The following is a 16,381-nucleotide window of genomic DNA, read 5'->3' as shown; positions in this document are numbered from 1 at the left end:
GATGAGATAAATAGGGTATTGGAATCACATCATGGTGCTAGTCACACCCATGTCTTATTGCGAAAAATCTTCTACTTTGTGGTTTTGTAATGTCCACATTTTCATTCTTCAAACTTAGGTTTTGATGATCTCCTATTTCTTTATATTATCATTCAATCCTTATACTATCTTAATATTGGTGATTCATTCAATTCTCTATGATTTATGGTCAATACAAATCCTTTACGTTCCACCTCCTTATGGCATAATTTCTTACCTTCCTCACTAGCTTTCATGGTCCAATTAAGGTTATCTTAGGAAAAGTAATATATGCTAAACAATTGTTAGAATCATAGCATAACATATGTAACTATACTATTATACACTCTAATTTAAACCCGAATCTTAAGGATGTCTCTATATCAAGCTTCCTAGCTCATAGCTATCTCGCTATCTTCCTAAGAGCACATCCCTTGAGATTTTTCTTGGACGGGGCATCCTCTTTCCAAGGCCAATCATGTATGCATATGTTGACATCATTTGAATGTTATGGCACATGGAGATTATCCATTTATTTCTGACCATGGAGATCTTTATATCTTGCATACCCCATGCTCTGAGTCTCATAAATCTCTATGGTGTCAGTCCTATGTACTGACACAATATTAATCAAGAACAAATGTTCCTTATATAAGGACTATATTGATATCGAAATGAAATATGTTCATATTACTCGCATGAAAAAAAATAGTATTCAATAAAACATCTAAATCCATATATATCTATATCCATTTACATCTATATTCAATATTATTAAATATCATGAATTGTCTAAAGAGATAAACATATTCACATTAGCCTTTAAATACTAATATATAAACATAATACATTACCTCTTATGCAGGTCCATGTTTGAATAATGATACAAGGAAAGATTTATATTATCCATGATACATTACTTTTGTGGGATCCATGCTATTGCCATGTCGGTTCCATTCTCCACCTAATCATCTTGTAATTACTACTCAACACTGTTACACACATCAATTTGAGTGGTTGGAATGAGTTTTCTTTTTATTTATTTACTTGTTAGTACTTGCCGGTAGGCTAAGTACTATTGCATCATTTTTTGAATCGTTACTCTTAACTAGTTATTAAATATTTTTTTTCCCAACCAATCTCTAAGAGTTAAAATTAAATATTTGGTTCTCTCTGCAAAGATTTAATATTTTTGATAGATAACATGCACATTTTTTAAGTTTATAAATTGCGAAAATTACTTTTTGATCATGTGATTGGTTAAGAAAATTGAAGTTTTATTTGCACAATTTTTAGCTATATTTACACACTATCATTTTTAACTATACTTACAAACTATCATTTTTATCTATACAAACTATTATGATCTTGTATAATATGGATTATGAAATTTGTAAATTTTTGAATTATTTTCCTAAGCTTTTGTACAAATGCAATATATAATGAATAATTATTCCAAATTAATATTTGAGACTAAATTTATTTTCAATAATGAATTATTTTTATTTAAATAATTTTATATATGTAACTATTATGTATTTTCAAGGATTCAACTGGGATGAATTTCAGAAAGAGGCCAGTGACTAGATGAATCAAGGGAACCAGATGAACACTCCTACTAGGATTCAGGAGGGCGCGGCCAATCAGAAGGACAATGATGCTGTAGAAACCTTGCAGGCCATGGACACGGATGGCCACTAGCCTGTTCGCCTGGCTTTTCTTTTCTGTCTCTGGCCTTTGTACTTTGGCTTCGGGCCTTCTTTTGTCTCCAACCTTTTGTGGCAGTTTTTTGTTTGTTTAGTCTGTTTCATCTCGCTCTTTTTGCTGTAAAACTTTGAGTTTCAGGATCCTTGTAAAACCCGTTTTACCTAATAAAAAACTATTATGTATTTTCAAATATTAATTATATTATATATAATTATTAAATATTATTAAATATTTATTATATTATATATATATTTTTCTCAAGTTTTCTATTCTTTATTAATATATACAATTAATCTTTGTGCATTTTTAAAATTATTTCTTATTTTATCTTAATTGTAAATTTTATTGATTTGTTTGCTTATTTCTTATAATTATTAATATTAGATATCTCATAGTGATAATTAATAATTTTAATCATAAAAAAATAAAAATAAAAAGTAGCACACTTTGAAAAACAACTGTATAGATAATTAAATAACAATTAAATAGTATTATAATATGCTTGATTTGTTTCTTAGTTAAGTAATATTAGGATTTTTTTTTTCCCATTTCTAATGCAACATCATTTTAAAATATTAAAATAAACTATGTAACTTATATTTGAATTTAATTTAAAATTATGTCCATGTTTTATATTTATTATTCTATTATAATATGACAAATACTTAGCCACTACGTGGCACTTGTTGATTTTGTTCTCCCTATTCCGTGCACCAACAATTAATGCAACATCATTTTAAAATATTAAAATAAATTATGTAACTTATATTTGAATTTAATTTAAAATTATGTCTATGTTTTATATTTATTATTCTATTATAATACGACAAATACCTAGCCACTACGTGGCACTTTTATTGATTTTGCACTCCCTATTTTGTGCACCAACAATGTATATTCTTCCTATACATGGCATTGACATTCACTCTTCCATGCTCACTATATTTGTTATTTTATTTTATTACTTGTTCCCCTTTAACATGCCTAAAATGCAAGGGCAAAAACACACACAATTTTTTTTTAAAGAGTAATAATAATTAAAATCTACTAAGTTGATAAGTTTAACTCAGTTAAGACTTAGGTACATTACAAGATAGCGATGGGTTTTTTTTCTATCAATACCTTGACATTCCATGTAGGTTTATAAATCAATGTGTAGGACTAGATCGTTAAATTAAAATTTAGTTATCAAATTGATTTCAATATTAGTTTCATTTTATATTAATTTTAAAGCAATAGATTTAAAATTATTCAAATAACAATATAAATAAAGGTAAATTTAACTATTATTATATAGTATGTTTCATCTCATACTAAATTAATAATAATTAAAAAATAAATTTATAATCCTTTTACTAATTACTAACCTTTATCTTAAACAACATAACAAAATTAAACTTTATTCTAAACAACAATTTCATTTAACTCTCTATAATCAATTAAAATCAAAACATATTAACCTTATCTATTAATCAAATATTTTCTGCAAACTAACAACTTCTAACTCAAAGACTTTTACTAACCTAAGAATACTATAATAAATTAAAATAATACAACTACAATTTAAAAACAAACAAATATAATTGTTGACTTTAAAAAAAATACTAATTAGCTAACATTTAAAAACATGGAAATTAAATTTTTAAACATAAACTCAACTAACTAAAAAATAACTTTATTCGAAACAAAACTTACTAATCAATAATTAAAATACACAAATTTAAATTATTAAATCTAACTAATATTTAAACACTACAATAAAAGGTTACTAACCTAACCAAAATTATAACTCACACTAATTAAATACTAATCCTAAAAAACAAAACTAAATTAAATTTGAAACTTAATTTAAATAAACTAATTAACCTAAACTAAACTAACAACTAACCCCACTTACTCCTAAACCCCTCTAACTTCCTACCCACGCATAAAACTTTCCCCCCCTTAAGCCTAAGCACTTTCCCAAGCACTTTACCCTTCCAACCCATGTGGGGCTCTCTGCCCAAGGGTCCTTTCCCATACACTGACCAAGTTTTTAAAAGAAATGCACAACCCAAGTAATGGCCAAGGAAAAAGTATGTTGGCCTAGGAAAGGCTTCTAAAAAGAAATAACTCAACCACCTCTAAAAAGCAATAACTCCTCCACTTGCCTAAAGTTCTAGAGGCTTCTAACTCAACTAGACCTAAGGCTATCCTCAAGGTGGAGTTAAAGTTATCCAACTCATCATGGAAACAAATCAATTTTCGTAATAAAACAAAAATGAGATTTTTGAGTGACCATAAAAGTCAACAAAAGGGGCTAGTGGGGTGAAAAATGCCTCCAACCCATACTCATACCCCTTGGGTACTTAGATTTCATGATTTTAAGCCTTTAGGATTAATTAGGGTCCTATCAAAAGCTAGGAATTTTTAAGACTTTCTAACAACCTTCAAAAATGCAAATTACTCACTAATCTTGATTAGGGTAATTAACCTTGATTACTAACTAATTAGCAAAAAGGTCACTAACCTAGTCTGACTTAGATCTTTAGGTTACTCGGTTAACCCTAGCTATCATGTTGAAATGCAGTTCACGAGTGTTAAGTGACACTAAAAAATCACTATTATGAAACATTAACATTTAAGGATTACATAATGATACATTCATACATCTCACAATACAAATAAAATATGAACAATGGAGTTTGCATCTTTCATCGGATTTAAACCTGATTTCACAAATGGTACATAGGGTTCAATTTTATTTCTCCATTAGATTTCTCAGCTAAAATATCCTGCACACTCATTGCATACATCAATAACTCAAGAAAATCACATGCATACATGTATATAACATATCAGGGAAATAACATAAATTAAAACATCCATCTTTCAAATAATCAGTTGTTTATCTCGTTCTACTCATATTCTCAATGATTAAAATTGCATAATCAAAGTGTTAATTCTACATTCACTTACTTCATCAGTATACATGTTCATAAAGCATTAAATGATGAAATCAAATATCTAAAAGTAAAACATCACACAACATAAGATAACATAATAATGTTTAGTGTATCCGATAGTGTCTCGACATATCGAGTCATGAGTATCAAAATAATAATGTATCAACTATGCTACAATGGGTCGAGGCGAGGCCTCACATCCTCCCCCACTAGGCATGAACTTCCTCTTGGAGTTCATAAAAAAAGATAAGGGTACTGGGATCGCATCCATGCTGCATCCTCCCATGAAGCCATGACCTCATCATAATAGTTCCACTGGACTCTAATCTAGTCTAGCTCTCAGCCTCGAAGAGCTAGGGTTTGTCGAGCAATAATATGAATAGGCTACATCGCTAGTTGCCTGTCTGACTCCACCTACAAAGTATCCCAATCTATAATATGAGATTCGTCATAAATGTATCCTCTAAGCTGAAATGTGCAACACATCATGGATGCATGACAAGGTAGATGGCAAAGCTAAATAGTATGTAACTAGTTCTATCCTCTCTAAGATCTCGAATAGTCCAATGAAATGAGGTGCCAACTTAGAGCCCTTTCTAAATCAAATCGAACTCTTGTGTGGTCACACCCTAAAAAAAACTCTATCTCCAACCTAATACTCTTGATCTATCCTCTTCACATTAGCATACTTCTTCTACCTATCTTGTGCCTCTCTTAGGCGTTATCTAATCAGGGTCACTTGTTGCTCCATCTCCTTGACTAATTGAGGATCAATAGATACTCGATCCTCAATCCTGTCCCAACTCAAGGGCATTCTAAAAGGTCTTCCATACAAGGCCTCATAAGATGACATACCTATGGAGGAATGGTGCCCATTGTTATAGGCAAACTCAACAAGATGTAGCTATTCCTCCCATTTGACCTAATGGTCCATCACATACATACGCAACATGTTGTCAAAAACCTGATTCACTCACTCGATCTGATCGTTGGTCTGAGGATGGTACACTGTACTAAAATTGAGCCTAGTGCCCAATGCTGCCAGCAACTCTCTCCAAAAGGATGAAGTGAATAGTGAGTCTCTATCTGAGATAATCTTAAGGGGAATGCCATGAAGTCTAACAATATCTTGCAAAAACACTTGAGCTACGTCTCATGCTATGTATGTAGTATGCATGGGTGAGAAATGGGCAACCTTGGTCAACATGTCAACCATCACCAAAATGGCATCACATCGGTGAGATGACATGGGAAGACCAACAATAAAATCCATAGATATAGCATCTCACTTCCACTCTGAAATCTCATGAGGCTGAAGAAGCCCATCGGGAAGATGGTGCTCTTCCTTCACCCTCTGACATTCAAGGCATCTTGCAAAAATGCTAGCAATTTGCACTCTCATGCCTGGCTAGTGATACAACTGCCTTAGATCTGCACATAGCTTCTTAATACTAGGGTGCGCTGCATAGGGTGGTTTGGGAGCCTCAAGTACAATGAGCTCGTGCAAATCCCTAGTGGAGGGTACATAAATACATCCTCTATGATGCAAAAGTCTGTCAAACTCCAAAGAATACTCTGAATACTTCCCTTTGAAGGGTCTCTAAGAATGCACTATCTGACTAACTTCTACATAAAGCTCATCTGCTGGCAAGTGCTGTAGGATCTGCTCTCTCAAGTCAGTGCAAGTAGTCACAGATGAAAGCTCATGACACCTTATACTTAATAAATCTACAACCACATTCTCCTTTCCCTTGATGTAATGAACATCAAAATTGTAATCACAAAGGAATTCCATCCACCTTCTTTTCTTAGCATTGAGGTTCAGCTACATAAATATGTACTGCAAGCTTTGGTGGTTAGAATGAAGTTCAAATCTATAACCTAGAAGGAAGTGTCACCACCTCACTAAAGCATGTACCACTATTGCAAGCTCTAGGTCATGAGTAGGGTAATTGAGTTCATGAGTCTTCAGCTTTCTAGACTCGAAGGAAATAGGTTGTCCATCTTGTATAAGGACTACCCCTATACCATCCAAAGATGCATTTGTGCACACCACAAAATTCACAGAAGGATCTGGTATTGCAAGAATTGGTGCACTTGTGAGGGCTCTGTTGAGATCTTGAAAAGCTCTAGATCACACTTCTCTATCCACTTGTACTTCTTCCCTTTCTTATGAAGAGATGTGATTGGGTGTGCCAATCTAGAGAATCTCACAATGAAGTGTTGGTAATATCTTGCTAGTCCCATAAAGCTCCTCACTTCAATGACACTGGTGGGTGTTGGCCAATCCATGATGGCCCTAATCTTTGATGGGTCTACTAAGAAACCATCACCTAATATGACATGACCCAAATAATGTATCTTAGGTCTATAGAATGCACACTTCGACAAGCTACCATACAACTAATTCTCTCTCAACTTCTGCAATACTTGTCTCAGGTGCTCTTCATGTTCCTTCTCATCATGAGAATATATTAGAATGTCATCAAAGAATACAACCACAAAATTATCCAAAAAGGTATGGAATACTCCATTCATGAGGTTCATGAATACAACTAGAGCATTCGTGAGGCCAAATGGTACCACAGTGAACTCGTAGTGACTATACCTCGTACATAATGCAGTCTTGGGGATATCACTATCCATAATCCTCAACTGATGATAACCTAACCTCAGGTCAATCTTGGAAAATACTCAGGCACCTTATAACTAATCAAAGAGATCATCAATTCTGGGAAGACGATATCAGTTCTTGATGGTTACTTTGTTCAACTACCGATAATCAATACACAACCTAAGTGATCCATCCTTCTTCTTTACAAAGATCACTAGTGCACCCCAAGGTGACACACTAGGTCAAATATGTCCTTTCTCTAAGAGTTCCTCCAACTGAGTCTTTAATTCATTGAGCTCATGAATAGTCATCCTGTCCGATGTTCTCGATACTAGCTTAGCTCCTGGCATAAGATCAATATGAAAATCCACTGCTCTAGGTGGAGATATACCAAGGAGATCTGAAGGAAACACATCTACAAACTCTTGCAGGATTGGAAAATCATCGAGGGATGGCTTTGCCTCCGAATATTCCTCTCTGTCACTAATGGTGATAGCGAACAACTGAAATCCCTTTTGGCGTGCACCACCTAAGTTGCATAGTGAAAATCATACGAAGGGATATTGGTCTCTTTACCCCAAAGATCACTCTAGAGATCCCAAACTCGTCCACACATTCTACCCTCTTTTGTCGAAAATCCATCTTGGCGTTGTGGGCATAAAGCCAATCCATGCTAAGATCAACATCATAAGAACCTAGATGGGTAATGCATAGATCAAACATTGTGGACATGTCTCCAATATGCATCTAGCAATTATGCACCATGGAACTAACTGACACTTTGGCTCTTGAGGCTAACTCTACTTCCCAACTGACATCCTATCTAATTGCCACTAGCCGACAATGCTCCACTACATATGGAGATATAAAAGAGTTAGTAGCTCTAGAATGAAATAAAACAACAACCATACTACCCTATATTATACCTGTAGCCTCGATAACTGTGGCCTGATGCTCAGCCTGGTGGTTATCAATCGCTGCAAAAAATTTGTAGGATCTACCCATGTCACCAAGTGTCAGCTCTAAAAAATCCCCTCTCTAACCATTAGATGATTGTCCTTGCAGAAACTTTCTAGCTATATGACCCATGCCACCATAAGTGTAGCATGGTCCTTGACTATAACACCGTACACCCTGTGATCCAAATTGCTATGGACCTCCTGACCTACTAGATCCACTATAGCCACCCCTAGAAGATTGCCGAGTCTTCACTGATTGGGGTTGTGGGGCCTATACCTTCTAATCCTATTTGGGACCCTATGACTACCACTACTTGGGCTTGGAGCCCTAATATCCCTATGAGGGTTTTTTCTACTATTGCTATGGTTTTTGTTGCTAAGACTGTTGGCCCTTAGAGGACCCTACTGTATAGTTCTAATTCCCTTTCCAAGGGGGTTTTTTCTAAGTAGAGTTTCAGTTCTAAGACTAATCTCGTGACTCCTTTCTATGCCGAGTATCCTCAACAACTAGTGCTATCTCAACTACCTATCTGAAGGTGGTAGGGAAGGCCAAACAGAAAGGACCCTAGAGTTAGAAGTTTAGTCCCATGATGAAGCGATGTACTCATAATTTCTCATCCTTCATGTATTCAACATAAGGAATGAGCTTGAGAAACTTGCTCTCATACTGAGCTACTATGAGACCCCTCTGATACAGGGAATGAAATTCGTCAATTTGCTTCTTTCTGAAGTGCTCAGATAGGTACCTCTTTTGAAATCTCTCCAAGAATGACTCCCATGTGAGGGTATCCATCCTCACTCCTCCTATAGTCTCCTCTTAATGCCACCAATTGGAGGCATCTCCCCTCAGCTGATGGACTACAAGACATGCCTTTAGATTACTACCATAAGGATGTAATCCAAAGCACTACTAAAGACTTTGTAACTAGGCCTCTGCTACTATTCCTTCAGTGGAACTAGTATAGAATGGTGGCTAGAGTTGTATCAACTCCCTGATATCATCTCCTACATGTCTAGGAGGTCTATCGAGTGGTGGTCCTCTCTGATGTATCGACTCACCCTCATGTGCGCATTGTCCCTCTACTTGTCTCAGTGGGGGACTCCTACTCCTTTCTCTACCTTCGGCCTCACCTCATCCGGGTCCCTCTGCTTCCACTTCAAAAATTTTCTACCTTGGCTGTACTACGAGTGGTAGTCTCTGCTAAACTGCTCCAATCAGTGTCTGAAGGGCATCCAAAATGTCCTAATTTAGGTTCCATGGTGGTGGTGGAGGTCCATCCTCCTATTTCGCTCTACCACCTCTCACCCTACAACCTCTGCCTCATTGGTTGCTTCGTGTGATGAGAGACATCCTATACAATTTAAAGTTTAGATTAAGTTTAGAAGCATAATGGTTTTAGGTTCCTAGTGTTGAAACACAGGCTTTGATACCAAAATGACATGCCCAAAATGCAAGGGCAAAAACACACGTACAATTTTTTTTAAAGAGTAATAATAATTAAAATCTACTAAGTTGATAAAGTTTAACTCAGTTAAGACATAGGTACATTACAAGATAGCAACGCGTTTTTTTTCTATCAATAGCTGGACATTCCATATAGGTTTATAAATCAATGTGTAGGACTAGATCGTTAAATTAAAATTTTGTTATCAAATTGATTTTGACATTAGTTTCATTTTATATTAATTTTAAAGCAATAGATTTAAAATTATTCAAATAAAAATATAAATAAAGATAAATTTAACTATTATTACATAGTATGTTTCATCTCATAGTAAATTAATAATAATTAAAAAAAATAAATAATCCTTTTACTAATTACTAACCTTTATCTTAAACAACATAACAAAATTAAACTTTATTCTAAACAACAATTTCATTTTACTCCTATAATCAATTAAAATCAAAACATATTAACCTTATCTACCAATACTAATTTACTAACCTAAGAATACTTTAATAAATTAAAATAATACTACTACAATTTAAAAACAAACAAATATAATTGTTGACATTAAAAAAAATACTAATTAGCTAACATTTAAAAAAATGGAAATTAAAATTTTAAACATAAACTCAACTAACTAAAAAATAACTTTATTCGAAACAAAACTTACTAATCAATAATTAAAACATACAAATTTAAATTATTAAATCTAACTAATATTTAAACACTACAATAAAAAGTTACTAACCTAAACAAAATTATAACTTATAACTCACACTAATTAAATACTAATCCTAAAAAATAAAACTAAACTAAATTTGAAACTTAATTTAAATAAACTAACTAACCTAAACTAAACTAACAACTAACTTCATTTACTCCTAAACCCCTCTAACTTCTTGCCCATGCCTAAAACTTTTCCCTCCTTAAGCCTAAGCATTTTCCCAAGCGCTTTACCCTTCCAACCTATGTGGGGCTCTCTACGCAAGGGTCCTTTCCCATACGCCGATCAAGTTTTTAAAAAGAAATGTGCAACCCAAGTAATGGCCAAGGAAAAAGTACGTTGGCCTAGGAAAGGCTTAATTTTTTTTTGAAAACATTAACCCCTGCCACCATTAATACTTTGTCCACCTCCAAAATTGATTTTCTATTAAGTTATTATGTCAGACATGACATAGGGGTGCATTGGCCAAGGAGTCAAATTTGAATGCGCCAGGTTGGAGAAGGTATGCATAAAAGTAAAGTGGTAAGATAGGATAGGAGTTATGTTAAAAAGTAAAGTAGATAGTGTTTAGGATATTTTGAAATTATATAAATATTAATTAATTACTATGGTTTATTTGATTTAAAACAAATGATATTAAAAAGGAATCATAAAGGAATATTCTCTGTTATCTCAAGGGATTTATTTTCTTTCCTCATACATAATCTAGAGAGTCTTTACTCCTAGGATACATGTTTTTTTTCTAAGTGTGGAAATTTTCTAACATGTACAATTTTCCAAGAGGAATATTTTTTTGTGTCCTATATTTTTTTCCCTAAGTGTTAATTTTGAAAACATTCATTTTATCATAGCAAGGGGACAATTTATTTATTTATTTTTAATAGACTTATAACATATGGTTTAATGTAAATCCATGAAATTTGAATAGCTCTTTTTAAAAAAAAAACTTCCTCATAATCATGAGAAATTACAAAATGAGAGATATGGATTTCATTCATGTAACTTCAAAATTTTGGCCTTGACACAATATGAATTTAAACTGCTTAATTATATACCATCCTTTTTATCTAATCAACATAAATTAGGTGAATGAGATTTTGAAGTGTATATTGCCGTAGTAAGGTAAATCATCATCACATCAACTTGAAGTAAACATATGCAAAGAAAAACTGAAATGCTAGAACTCAGATGCAAGAATGTTACTCAATCTCTATTTTTATTGAACCACTTGATTCAAAGGCTCCACTGGGAAAGAACCAATAAGAAAACCTGACATCGTTTCCATTTTCACAATATGTTATCAATAACATTTTTACACAGTATTTCAATCCCAAAGAGAAATCTCCTCAACATAATTGAATTTCAATAACAATTTGAATTTTCTTCTTGGCCCTTAACAAGGGCTCCATTTTAAATTCTGCAATACATCACAGTGATCAAGGAGAGAACGAAAACTAATTGGAAGACAACCAATCATAATGTGAAGACAAAATTAAACATTCACTCTCATCCTAGGTTTACACAATAGGTTCGATATTGAACCAGACTAGGGAGAAGGTGGATTTTTCCAATAGGATACATCAAACACAACACCAAAATAGGTGCCCTTTTAGGGCTATAAATTCAAGAACTTCCATTCTTCCATTCTTACATTCCAAAACTCATACGTGGTTTGTGCTAATGAGCAGGGGCCCATAAGACCCTACCCTCTCTCCCTCTTCTTGTCCTAAGAAGAGACTCTACATTGTCAAAGTTCAACTACAGACCTTCCCTATATATGGCCACTTCTGCTCTATCTGAGGGTCAGTACTGCCAATACAACCCATACAATCCTTTTGAAAATCAAAGCAAAATTCAAAGAAAAACCATTCAAGAAAACCTATTTCAATCCCTCCCAAAACATACTCAACACACACGCGAACATACATATGCAATAAAATTGAAACTTGAAGCACAACATGAATAAAAACAGGTGAAGTATTCCTACCTTTAAAATTGGGTTATGGAAATTGAACAAATTCACGATGACCATTCCCTTCCTTCTCCTTCTCCTTCTCCTTCAATCTTGAATTCCACTCTAAAACTAGAGGTTGGGTGAACACTCAAAGCCTCTAAAAAATGCCTCTAAATAGGATCATAAACTCAACCACCTCTAAAAAGCAATAACTCCCCTACTTGCCTAAAGTTTTGGAAGCTTCTAACTCAATTAGACCTAAGGCTATCCTCAAGGTGGAGTTAAAGTTATCCAACTCATGATGGAAACAAATGAATTTTCGCAATAAAGCAAAAATGAGGTTTTTGAGTGACCATAAAAGTCAAAAAAAGGGGCTAGGGGCATGGAAAATTCCCTCATCCCATACCCATACCCTTTGGGTACTTAGACTTCATGATTTTAGGCCTTTAGGATTAATTAGGTTCCTATCAAAAGCTAGGAATTTTTAGGACTTTCTAACAACCTTCAAAAATGTAAACTACTCACTAGTCCTAATTAGGGTAATTAACTTTGATTACTAACTGATTAGAAAAAAGGTCACCAACCTAGTCCAACTTAGATCTTTAGGTTACTCGGTTAACCCTAACTATCATGTTGGAATGTATATACACTTCACGAGTGTTAAATGACATTGAAAAATCACTGTTATGAAACATTAACATTTAAATATTATAGAATGATACATTCATACATCTCACAATACAAATAAAATACGATTAACAGAGTTTGCATCTTTCATTAGATTTAACCCTGGTTTCACAAATAGTACATAGGGTTCAATTTCGTTTCTCCGTTAGATTTCTTGGCTAAAATATCCTACACACTCATTGCACACATCAGTAGCTCAAGAAAATCACATGCATACATGTATATAATGTATTAGGAAAATTAAATAAATTAAAACATCCATCTTTCAAATAATCAATTGTTTATCTTGTTCTACTCATATTCTCAATGATTAAAATTGCATAATCAAAGTGTTAATTCTGCATTCGCTTCCTTCATCAGTATACATGTTCATAAAGCATTAAATGAAAAAATCAAATATCTGAAAGTAAAAAATCACACAACATAAAATAACATAATAATGTTCAGTGTATCCGATAGTTTCTCTACATATCGAGTCATGAGTATCAAAATAATAATGTATCAACTATGCTACGATGGGTCAGGGTGAGGCCTCACACCCTTTTATAGTACTTGTGGTGTCCCCTTACATTGTTAAAATCCTCCTTATCTTTTCATGAACTTCCTTTAATCCTTATTAAACTTATTTCCACGCTATCCACTAGTATCATCAGGTGAATGAGTTTGGTTATATCAACACAAGGGTTCATTTTTTTTTTTTTTTGGTATTGGCATCAATATAATCTTGTTGTTGGTGTTAAGAAATTGTGAAAGTGAATGATTTGAACGAGGGAAACGATTCAAACCACACTTGCTTACACAATAGACACAAGCAACACATTCCAATTGTCTCCACCCTTTCCATTTTCCTATTTTGTGGGACTCGATGTTCTTACAGTCAATGTTTACCTTTCTTTTTCTGAATCCATTTTGTGCATCAAATTTGTGATGAATTTTGAACTCTTTGATTATAGATTTTTTTGGGACACTTTAGTTATTATTATTCTCACATCATGGGTATGCATATGCATTGATGGACACTTATACATTATAAACATAACTCCCTATATAGATTAGAAATGGAACATAGTGGCAACATTTTATGATCCAAATTTACACTCATCAACCACATTTGCTTAGGATTTCAAAAAAAAAACATTGAGGTGACCCACAACCTTTATGTTATGTACAACCATATTTTATGAGGCATCAAATGAGATAGGGCACACACTTTTCCCATCATTTGATAGATGCTTATATACCATTTTGATGGCTTAAAAAAGGAAATTGTTTATTGCATATGAACATTGTAAATGAAATTTCTAGATGTACACTCTATTCATTTATATTCTCAAAATACTTGAGTATCTGTGTGAATTACTTCAAATCCTTGTATTGTCTCCATGGTTTAATTTGGTGACATCCCATGTAAAAATTATCCTACCACAAAAATGTAAATGGACATCGAAGCACAAGATGAATTTCCAAATACATTATCAAATCAACCCAAGAAAGAATTTAAGAGTCAACCATATTTGCAGACGTTTCATCTTCAATGTCTTATGAGATAAAGTGTTGTGCAGATCGATGAACACCAACTCACACACCTCTCTCTACAACAAAGTCCAAGCATGGACGACCCCTACCTTGGCATGGATAGAAGACTCAACCATCCATGCGAGTTCTTCTTCCAATGACATGGACACATGATTCAGCTACACTTATTTCATTTCGAAAGTATTAAGATTAAACTGTAGCTTTGATACCATGTTAAGATTTCATTAAGAGTCACGGTAATTGTACAAAGCATTCCCATTGTATTTGGTATGTGTATTTCAAATGTAACATCCTCCCACATTCATATTGAGCATAGGGAAAGAATAGACATGTTCCTTCATGGGACATGTCTATACCATAATCATATAATTAATATTAATTATCTCTCTCTCTCTCTCTCTCTCTCTCTCTCTCTCTATATATATATATATATATATATATAGCATATAAGATCAATACACAAATATAAAAGATAAATACATCCAAATTGACTAAAAAATTCAAAAAACTGCTTAGTTGAGATCATCTGAAGTGAGACTAGCCTCTAGATCTCTATAAGTTCCACTTTCCCCACTTGTGTCATCCATAATCTATACCAAATTATGTCGATAATCTATATTCTCCTAATGGGCAGCTAACCAATCCATATCCCATACAATGTCAAAGGACCCTAAGGATATGATGTAGAGATCAACTATGGTGGTGAAGATGCTCAAGTCCAACACATAACCACATACTGTGGAATCCATAGTCACCTTGGAACTTGGAGCTAACTCAACCTACCACCTATCAACCTATTGTGTAGCTACTAGCCCACATCGCTGAACAAGGCATGGTGAAATAAAAGAATCTGATGTACCAAAATCCATTAAAACAAAAAAAGAATTACTATTGAACGTACCTTTAGCCTCGACTACAATATCTTGATGCTCAACTTGATAGTCTTCAACTACCAAAAATACTCTATGTGATCTTCCTACATCAACCATAGTAGGTTCAGACATGGCTGCACCTCTGCTAGGTCCTAAAGATATCTTTATAGGACACTCCTCTGATCTATGGCTGTGCTGACCATAAGAAAAATATGTTAGAATATAGAGTCCACTAATAGAACTGAGGGGGTGGGGGGGTGGGGGTGAATCAGTTATCCAACTAATATCACAAATAACAACTTTAAACAATCTTAACCATATGAGTAATGTAAAATGAAACCACAAGAAGATACTAATACACAAAAACACCATATATGTTAAATAGGGAAACCCTTGATCAGATGGTTAACCCTGGTGGGGATGGTACCCACAAGATGATGTACTAATATAAATATTCCTTGTTAGAGGATAGACCTTGTTAGGAGTCTGTTACAACATTTAATACATATGAGTCCTTGTTAGGAGATTCCAACCCTGTTACGAGTTGTGCCAACCCTGTTAGGAGTTGTGGAAGATAGCTGGACCCATTGCCCAAATAGCTTTGAGGGAAAGACCAATGAACTCACTCCAAATGATCTCTGTATTATTCCTTGAAGAATAATAGAACAAAATTGTAATTCCTTCCTCTATCTCTGTCTTGTCAACCAGACTTCTGCTCCTTCAGATCTTATAACCAGATCACAAACTATGCATCCAATAATCCCTTAGATCACTTACACGCATTCAATCAACACTCTACTCCTTTTACCACTTTGCAAATACAATGCACGATAGATACTTGATACTCCTTAAAATGAAGGACAATATCTTTCCTTTATACCATATCTTCATAATAATTCCTTGAGTCAACCTTAAGG

Source organism: Cupressus sempervirens, chromosome 9 (genome assembly GCF_028749045.1).
Source record: "Cupressus sempervirens isolate cs-2001-9-10 chromosome 9, ASM2874904v1, whole genome shotgun sequence".
Classification (NCBI taxonomy): Eukaryota; Viridiplantae; Streptophyta; class Pinopsida; order Cupressales; family Cupressaceae; genus Cupressus; species Cupressus sempervirens.
This window is presented reverse-complemented; position numbering follows the sequence as displayed.